Below are 9,723 nucleotides of genomic sequence, written 5' to 3'. Positions count from 1 at the left end.
GTGGTTGCTTTTGGTTACACGAATGCGACTTTAAATAGCCATTTTCATCATACTTAATGTTTTAAATTATATAAATGCTGATTTGAACTATACATATAAACCATTAAATTATATAACATGCAAACCGAATTGAAAACTCTCCCATATTGATACACATATCTATAAACAACAACTTGCATTTATATAGTAGTAAAACATTCGTAAAATATCACAAGGCGTTTCACAGGAGGGATCATCGGACAAAATTAGACACTGAGCCACACAGGACAGGTGACTGAAAGCTTGGTCAAAGAGGTAGGTTTTATGGAGCATCTTAAAGGAGGAAGTGTCTCCCTCACCTTCTAATCTATCATCATCACACACTCCTTAAATATTCCACCCTTGACCACACTGTCCTGGAAAATTACTGTCCAATATAGGGTAGGCGGTGGCGTAGTGGTAGTATCACTGGACTAATAACCCAGAGACCCAGGGTATTCCTCTGGGGACATGGGTTTGAATCCCACCACAGCAGAAGGTGGAATTTGAATTAATAAATCTGGAATTAAAACCAGTCTAATGATGGCCATGAAACCATTGTCGATTGTTGTAAAAACCCATCTGGTTCACTAATGTCCTTTAGTGAAGGAAATCTGCTGTCCTTACCTGGTCTGGCCAACATGTGACTCCAGACCCACAGCAATGTGGTTAACTCTTACATGCCCTCTGAAATGGCCTAGCAAGCCACTCAGTTGTATCTAACCGCTACGAAGTCAATAAAAAGGAATGAAACCGGACGGACCACCCGGCATCAAACTAGACACCGGAAACGACAACGGCAAACCCAACCCTATTAACCCTGCAAAGTCCTCCTTACTAACATCTGGGGGCTTGTGCCAAAGTTGGGAGAGCTGTCCCACAGACTAGTCAAGCAACAGCCTGACATAGTCATACTCACGGAATCATACCTTACAGACAATGTCCCAGACACAGCCATCACCATCCCCGGGTATGTCCTGTCCCACCGGCAGGACAGACCCAGCGGAGGTGGTGGCACAGTGGTATACAGTAGGGAGGGAGTTGCCCTGAGAGTCCTCAACATCGACTCTGGACCTTATGAAGTCTGATGGCATCAGGTCAAACATGGGCAAGGTAACCACCTACTGATTACCACCTACCGTCCTCCCTCAACTGATGACTCAGTACTCCTCCATGTTGAACACCACTTGGAGGAAGCACTGAGGGTGGCAAGGGCACAAAATGTACTCTGGGTGGGGGACTTCAATGTTCATCACCAAGAGTGGCTCGGTAGCACCACTACTGACCGAGCTGGCTGAGTCCTAAAGGACATGGCTGCTAGACTGGGTCTGCGGTAGGTGGTGGGGGAACCAACACAAGGGAAGAACATACTCAACCTCGTCCTTACCAATCTGCCTGCTGCAGATGCATCTGTCCATGACTGTATTGGTAAGAGTGACCACCGCACAGTCCTTGTGGAGACGAAGTCCCACCTTCACATTGAGGATACTGTCCATCGTGTTGTGTGGCACTATCACCGTGCTAAATGGGATAGATTTCGAACAGATCGAGCAATGCAAAACTGGGCATCCATGAGGCGCTGTGGGCCATCAGCAGCAGCAGAATTGTACTCAACCACAATCTGTAACCTCATGGCTCAGCATATCCCCCACTCTACCATTACCATCAAGCCAGGAGACCAGCCCTGGTTCAATGAGGAGTGCAGGAGGGCATGCCAGGAGCAGCACCAGGCATACCTCAAAATGAGATGTCAACCTGGTGAAGCTACAACCCAGGACTATCTGCATGCCAAACTGTGTAAGCAGCATGCGATAGACAGAGCTAAGCGATCCCATAACCAACGGATCAGATCCAAGCTCTGCAGTCCTGCCACATCCAGTCGTGAATGGTGGTGGACAATTAAACAACTAACTGGAAGAGGTGGCTCCACAAATATCCCCATCCTCAATGATGGGGGAGCCCAGCACATTAGTGCGAAAGATAAGGCTGAAGCATTTGCAACAATCTTCAGCCAGAAGTGCCGAGTTGATGATCCATCTCAGCCTCCTCCTGAAGTCCCCAGCATCACAGATGCCAGACTTCAGCCAATTTGATTCACTCCACGTGATATTAAGAAATGACTGAAGGCACTGGATACTGCAAAAGCTATGGGCCCTGACAATATTCCGGCAATACGACTGAAAACCTGTGCTCCAGAACTTGCCGCACCCCTAGCCAAGCTGTTCCAGTACAGCTACAACACTGGCATCTACCCTGCAATGTGGAAAATTGCCCAGGTACGTCCTGTACACAAAAAGCAGGACAAATCCAACCCGGCCAACTACCGCCCCATTAGCCTCTTCTCAATCATCAGTAAAGTGATGGAAGGTGTCATCAACAGTGCCATCAAGCGGCACTTGCTTAGCAACATCCTGCTCAGTGACGCTGAGTTTGGGTTCCGCGAGGGCCACTCAGCTCCTGACCTCATTACAGCCTTGGTTCAAACATGGACAAAAGAGCTGAACTCAAGAGGTGAGGTGAGAGTCACTGCGCTTGACATCAAGGCAGAATTCGACCGAGTATGGCATCAAGGAGCCCTAGCAAAACTGAGGTCAATGGGAATCAGGGGGAAAACCCTCCACTGGCTGGAGTCATACCTAGCACATAGGAAGATGGTTGTGGTTGTTGGAGGTCAATCATCTGAGCTCCAGGCCATCACTGCAGGAGTTCCTCAGGGTAGTGTCCTAGGCCCAACCATCTTCAGCTGCTTCATCAATGACCTTCCTTCAATCATAAGGTCAGAAGTGGGGATGTTCGCTGATGATTGCACAATGTTCAGCACCATTCGTGACTCCTCAGATACTGAAGCAGTCTGTGTAGAAATGCAGCAAGACCTGGACAATATCCAGGCTTGGGCTGATAAGTGGCAAGTAACATTCGCGCTACACAATTGCCAGGCAATGACCATCTCCAACAAGAGAGAATCTAACCATCTCCCCTTGACATTCAACGGCATTACCATCGCTGAATCCCCCACTATCAACATCCTAGGGGCTACCATTGACCAGAAACTGAACTGGAGTAGCCATATAAATACCGTGGCTACAAGAGCAAAAAGGGCGGCACAGTGGTTAGCACCGCAGCCTCACAGCTCCAGGGACCCGGGTTCAATTCTGGGTACCGCCTGTGCGGAGTTTGCAAGTTCTCCCTGTGTTTGCGTGGGTTTTCTCCGGGTGCTCCGGTTTCCTCCCACATGCCAAAGACTTGCAGGTTGATAGGTAAATTGGCCATTATAAATTGCCCCTAGTATCGGTAGGTGGTAGGGAAATATAGGGACAGGTGTGGATGTGATAGGAATATGGGATTAATGTAGGATTAGTATAAATGGGTGGTTGATGGTCAGCACAGACTCGGTGGGCCGAAGGGCCTGTTTCAGTGCTGTATCTCTATAAAAAAAAAAAGCAGGCCAGAGATTAGGAATCCTGAGATGAGTAACTCACCTCCTGACTCCCCAAAGCCTGTCCCCCATCTACAAGGCACAAGTCAGGAGTGTGATGGAATACTCTCCACTTGCCTGGATGGGTGCAGCTCCAACAACACTCAAGAAGCTCGACACCATCCAGGACAAAGCAGCCCGCTTGATTGGCACCCCATCTTCAAACATTCACTCCCTCCACCACCGACGCACAGTGGCAGCAGTGTGTACCATCTACAAGATGCAGTGCAGCAATGCACCAAGGTTCCTTAGACAGCACCTTCCAAACCCGCGACCTCGACCAACTAGAAGGACAAGGGCAGCACATACATGGAAACACCACCACCTACAAGTTCCCCTCCAAGTCACACACCATCCTGACTTGGAACTATATCGCCGTTCCTTCACTGTCGCTGGGTCAAAATCCAGGAACTCACTTCCTAACAGCACTGTGGGTGTACCTACCCCAGATGGATTGCAGCGGTTCAAGAAGGCAGCTCACCACCACCTTCTCAAGGGCAATTAGGGATGGGCAATAAATGCTGGCCTGGCCAGTGATGCCCACATCCCATGAAAGAATAAAAAAAAATCTCCAGCCTCCCTTTCCTCTCCAAAGTCCTTCTCCCAAATCCGTGCCCACCTTTCCCAGCACTCCGTGTTTGAATCCCTCCAATCAGGTTTCTGCCCCTGTCAATGTACTGAAACGGTTCTCATCAAGTCATTAATGACATCCGATGTGATTGTGACAAAGGCAGTCTACCCATCCTCATCCTTCTCAACCTGTCTGCACCTTTTGACATGGTTGACCACACCAGCCTCCTCCAACTCCTTTCCCACATTGTCCAGCTGGGTGGGACTGACCTTGCTTACTTCCATTCTTATCTTTCCAGTCATAGCTGGGGAATCACCTGCAATGGCTTCTCTTCCTGCTCTCCCACTGTTATCTCTATAATCTCTCAAGGAGCTTTCCTTGACTTCCTCCTATTTCCCATCTCCATGCTTCCCCGTGGTGACATCATCCATAAACATATTGTTAGTTTCCACATTTGCACTGATAACACCCAGCTCTACCTCACCACCACCTCTCAACCCTCCACTGTCTCTGATTTGTCTGGAATGCAGCAGTGGATGAGCTGCACGTTCCTCCAACTAATTATTCTGAATCCACAACTGAATATTCAGTCCTCACCACAAATTCCATTCCCTCTCTCTGGTCACTGTCTGAGGCTGAACAAAACTGTCATAACATTGGCATCCCATTTGACCCTGAGATCAGCTTCCGAACACCTATCTGCTCTCTCACGGAGACTGTCTATTTGCAGCTATGTAATGTTACACATCGTTGACTCTGTCTCAACTTATCTGCAACTAAAACCTTCATCAGCTGCTGAAATCCTCATCCTTGCCTTTGTTATCTCTAGACTTGACTATTTCAATGCACTCCTGGCCAACCTCCCATTTTCACCCTGCATAAACTAAAGCTCATCCAAAATTCAGCTGCCATATCTGAATTCACTCCAATTTCTATTCGGCTTTCACCCTGTGCTTGCTGAACGACATTGTCTCCCAGTCAAGCAACGCCTTGATGTTAAAATTCTCATCCTTGTTTCAATCCCTCCATGGTCTCTCCCCCTCCACCTCCCCATCTCCTCCAGCCCCTCAACCCTCTGAGTTATCTGTGCTCCTCTAATTCTGGCCTCTTGAGCATCCCCAATTTAATTGCTCCACCATTGGTGGCCATGCCTTTAACTGCCTCGGCCATAAACACTGGAATTCCCTCTCCAAACCTCTCAGCCTCTCTACTTCACTTTCTTCCTTCTCCTAATTCATTCCCCTCCCTTTCTCCCGGGTTCCTCCCCTCTCACCCACTAATTTGCTGCAGTCTGGCTCTCACTATAATTGACATAATTGAAATATGGTTTCACAACCATAATTCTCAGTGCAGCTTTGTTTTAAGGAGTGTTGGCCCGCCTCCAGCAACAGCAACAAACTGATTGGCCAGCATAATGACATTGGTCTGAGTGTGACATAAAGAAGCTGGACGGGGAGTATCACTGCAGGAATTGAACAGCATAGCGGTGCTCTGATTGGTTAGAGCCCGGCAGTACTGCACACTGACTGGTTGAGTGAGTTGTCCGTCACACACAGTTAAGTGGTGGTGCTGAGCTGAGCAAAGTCACACTGGGATTGGTTGGAATTTGAAATGCAGATTTTATTCTTTCCATTCTACGTGGGGAGAGGCAGAAAGGCAGCACTCCGATTGGATAATGGAGCTGTCATTTGATTGGTTGACTCAGATGTCGGTCACATTCTGGACCCTACAGACTGGTTGAGGCAGCTTTTGGTCATTGCTCGTCCACTCTTTGGCCGCCAACCTGTCTAGAGGGCGGGGATTGTCCACCGGCTGGTTGCACACTGGGCAGAGCGGCAGTGGCTGGACATGTCCCGCCAGCGGCCTGAGTCCCCCAGCCTTGGCCAGGCTCCTGAGCCAGCTGCGGGGCTACAGAGAAGGGAAGGAGTTTAGGGACGGAAATACCCGCTTTGCCCAGCTGTAAATCCCCAGCTCAGGGTTGCCAGTGGCAGATTCCTATGTAAACATGTCACACTGCAGTTCCCCAGTGCTGACAGTGAAGGAGCTGCGGCAACTGTTCAAACCCCCTGGAGTCAGATCACTCAGCAGAGGGCGGGGATAGCGCCTGGGATCTTCCTGTGCTCTGTGTCTGGGCTTCCGTACCACACCAGCTTTGAGCACGTCAGAGAGCACAGGCTGGGAATGGAGCCTGGGATCTCCCTGTGCTCTGTGGGGCTCAGTGCACTCTAGTTGGATATCCCTCATTGTATGTTTCTGATTGCAGCCTCTCTCTCTTTCAGTTCGTCTGGGAGTTCCTGACTGATCAGAATGCCCCTCTCCTGTCACACCCATCACACACATTGAAGATGGACGACCTGCTGCCAGAGATCCAGATGATCAGGAACTCGAGCCTTCGGTACACTCATTTACTTCAGTGACTCCTAGTCCCTGATTCATCATCAATTTCCCTGGAATGTCAGGTACATTATCATCTTCCTCTACTGTGAAGACTGACATAAAGTTATTATTCAACAAATCTGCCATTTTCTTATGTGTGGGTAAACATGTCAGGAAAGGATGAACAGACTGGGTCTCTTTTCTTTTGCAAAAAGGGAGGTTGAGGGGTGGCCTAATAGAGGTCTTTAAAATTATGGAAGGTTGTGATACAGTGGATCCAGAGAGAATGTTTTCTCTTGTGGCGAAGAACATCACTCGACGCCATCAATATAATATCGTCACCAAGAAATCCAATAGAAGAAACTTCTTTACCCAGAGAGTGGTGAGAATGTGGAACTCGCTACCACAGGGAGAAGTTGAAGCAAATAGTGTAGATGCATTTAATGGGAATCATAGGAGGGAGAAGGGAATAGAGGGTAATGATAGATTTACATGAGGAAAGACAGGAGGAGGCTCCAGTGGAGCATAACCGCTGGCATGGACTGGCTGGGCCGAATGGCCTGTTTCTGTGCTGTGTATCCAATATAATCCCAGTTATGTGGAAAGATTAGAGAAACTGGGGTGGTTTTCATTATAGCAGAGAAGGTTAAGGGAATATTTGATAGAGTTGTTCACAATCATGAATTGTTTTGAAAGAGTAAATAAGGAGAAATAGTTTCTGATGGCAGGAATGTCAGGAACCAGAGGACACATATTGAAGGTAATTAGCAAAATAACAAGAAGGAACATGAGGAAATGGTAATTTACACAGTGAATTATTATGATCTGGAATGTTCTGTCTGAAGAGGTGGTGGAAGCAGATTCAATAATAACTGTCAAAAGGGAATTGGACGAATAATTAAAGTTGAAAAAATTGCAGCCAACGTGGAAATAACAGGTGTGTATAACTGATTGGAAAGTTCTTTCAAAGAGCCAGCATAGACACGATGGGCTGAATGGACATCTCCAGTGCCAGCACAGACACGATGGGCTGAATGGACATCTCCAGTGCCATATCACTCTATAATTCATTATATATATTGATGACCGAGACTTGGGTGTGCAAGGTATAATTTCAAAATTTGCAGATGACACAAAAATTGGAAGCATTGTGAACTTTGAGGACTGTGATAGACTTCAAGAGGACATAGACAGGCTGGTGGAATGGGCAGGCATGTGGCAGATGACATTTCATACAGAGAAGACTGAAGGCATTTGATACAGTACCACACAGCAGACTTGTCAGTAAAATTATAGCTAATGGAATAAAAGGGACAGTAGCAACATGGATACAATATTGGCTGAGTGACAGGAAACAGATTTAGTGGTTAATGCATGTTCTTTGGACTGGAGGAAGATTTGTAATGGATTTCCTCAGGGGTCAGTGTTGGGACCCTTGCTCTTCCTGATCATTATTAATGACCTAGACCTTGGTGTACAGGACACAATTTCAGTAGTTGCAGATGATACGAAACTTGGAAAAATTGTGAACTGTGAGGAGGATAGTGTAGAACTTGAAAAGGACAAAGACAAGTTGGTGGAATGGGCAGACAAGTAGCAGATGAAGTTCAATGCGGAGAAATGTGAAGTGATTCATTTTGGTATGAAGAACATGGAGAGATAATACAGAAACATAGAAAAATAGGAGCAGGAGTAGGCCATTCGGCCCTTCGAACCTGCACCGGCATTCAGTATGATCATGGCTGATCATAAAGAGCAGAGGGACCTCGGTATATATGTGCATAAGTCATTGAAGGTGGCAGGACAGGTTGAAAGAGTGGGAAATAAAGCATACAGTATCCTGGGCTTTATTAATTAGGGGCATAGAGTACAAGAGCAAGGAGGTTATGGTAAACTTGTGTAAGACACTCGTTTGTCCTCAGCTGGAGTATTGTGTCCAATTCTGGGCACTGCACTTTAGGAAAGATGTTAAGGCTTTGGAGAAAGTACAGAAAAGATTCAGGAGAATGGTTCCAGGGATGAGGAACTTCAGGTATGCAGACAGATTGGAGACGTTGGGACTGTTTTCCATGGAGAAGTGAAGGCTGAGAGGTGGTTTGATAGAAGTATTCAAAGTCATGAGGGGTCTGGACAGAGTGGGTAGGAAAAAACTGTTCCCACTCATGAAAGATTGGAGAACGAAAGGGCACAAATTTAAAGTAATCGGTAAAAGAAGCAAAAGTGACATGAGGAAAAACATTTTCACACAGCGAATGGTTAGGATCTGGAATGCACTGCCTGAGAGAATGGTGGAGGCAGGTTCATTCGAGGCATTCAGAAGGGAATTAGACTGTTAACTGAAAAGAAAGAATGTACAGGGTTACGGGGAGAAGGCAGGGGAATGGTATTAGGTTAATTACTCATTCAGAGAGCCGGTGCAGACACACTGGGCCGAATGGCCTCCTCTGCACTCGAACAATTTGGTGATTCTGTGATTTTGTGAAGTGGTATATGTTTTTAGGAAGAACGAGAAGAGGCAATATAAAATAAATGATACAATTCTGAAGAGGGTGCAGGAACAGAGAGACCTGGGGGTATATACGCATAAATGATTGATGATGACAAGCACAGATTGAGAAAGAGGTTCAAAAACATATGGGAACCAGGGCTTTATAAATAGAGGCATGGAGTACAAAGGCAAGGATGTTACGATGAACCTTTATAAAATACTGGTTTGGCCTCAACTGGAGTATTATGTCCAATTCTGGGCACCGCACTTTAGGAAGAGGGTGCAGAAAAGATTTACAAAAATGGTTTAAGGGGTGAGGGAATTCAGTTACGTGGATAGATTGGAGAAGCTGGGGCTGTTCTCCTTGTGGGAGAGAAGGTTGAGAGGAGATTTGATGGAGGTGTTCAAGATCATGAGAGGTCTAGGCAGAGTAGATAGAGAGAAACTGGTCCTGTTGGTGGAAGAGAACAAGAGGACCCTGGCAAAAGAACCAACTGCGAGTTGAGGGAAAACTTATTTTGCACTTCGAGTGGTTAGGAAGTGGAATTCACTGCCTGAGAGTGGTGGTGGCAGGTACAGTCAGGACTTTCAAAAGGGAATTGGATAAGAACCTGAAGAGGACTAAAATGCAGAGCTATGGGGACAGGGCAGTGGAATGGAACCAGCTGAGTTGTTCTTACAGAGAGCTGGCATGGACATGATGGACCGAATGGCCTCCTCCTGTGCTGCAACCATTCTATGATGGGAGTGGGGTTGGAGACAGACTGATTGATATTCATGTCCAGTGAGATTGCA

The sequence above is a fragment of the Heterodontus francisci genome, chromosome 29 (genome assembly GCF_036365525.1).
Source record: "Heterodontus francisci isolate sHetFra1 chromosome 29, sHetFra1.hap1, whole genome shotgun sequence".
Classification (NCBI taxonomy): Eukaryota; Metazoa; Chordata; class Chondrichthyes; order Heterodontiformes; family Heterodontidae; genus Heterodontus; species Heterodontus francisci.
The sequence above is the reverse complement of the archived record's forward strand: the minus strand, read 5'-3'. Positions refer to the sequence as shown.